A 774-nucleotide genomic window follows, 5' to 3' on the forward strand; every position below is an offset into this window, starting at 1 on the left:
TGTCGAAACACTGGTGACTTGATACACTAACCACTCATCTTCCTCCTCTTGGCTTGTAGAACTGGGAGGTGCATAAAAGAATGGTGTAGTCTCTGAAAATACCACATCACTTGACACAAGATATTTCCCAAGTTGAGTAGAATAACATCGATACCCTTTTTGAAGGCGAGAATAGCCTAGAAAAACACACTTCAATGCCTTGGGATCTAACTTGGTAACAAATGGTCGAACATCTCGAACATAGCATGTGCTTCCAAATATCTTGGGTTCAACAGGAAATAGTGACTTGTTTGGAAAAAGAACAGTGTAAGGCCTATTACCAACAAGCACAGTAGATGGCATGCGATTAATCAAAAAACAAGTCGTGGAGACCGCATCTGCCCAAAACTGTTTAGGAACCTTCATTTGGAACAAAAGTGCCCGAGCTGTCTCAAGTAGATGCCTATTCTTCCTCTCAGCAACTCCATTTTGAGAGGGTGTATCAACACATGAAGACTGGTGGAGAATACCACGTTGTCTCATGTATGTCTGAAACAGTTCTGACATATATTCTTTGGCATTGTCGCTTCTTAAAATACGTACCGAAGCATTGAACTGAGTCTTAACTTCAGCATAGAAGGCACAAAAGTGAGTAAACACTTCAGAACGACTCTTCATAAAATAAATCCAAGTCATCCGTGAGAAATCATCCACAAAAGTGACAAAATACTTATGCCCAGTTTTGGAAACGACAGGACACGGTCCCCAAACATCAGAATGAACTAACTCAAAAGC

The sequence above is a fragment of the Solanum tuberosum genome, unplaced genomic scaffold, assembly GCF_000226075.1.
Source record: "Solanum tuberosum cultivar DM 1-3 516 R44 unplaced genomic scaffold, SolTub_3.0 scf00148, whole genome shotgun sequence".
NCBI lineage: Eukaryota > Viridiplantae > Streptophyta > Magnoliopsida > Solanales > Solanaceae > Solanum > Solanum tuberosum.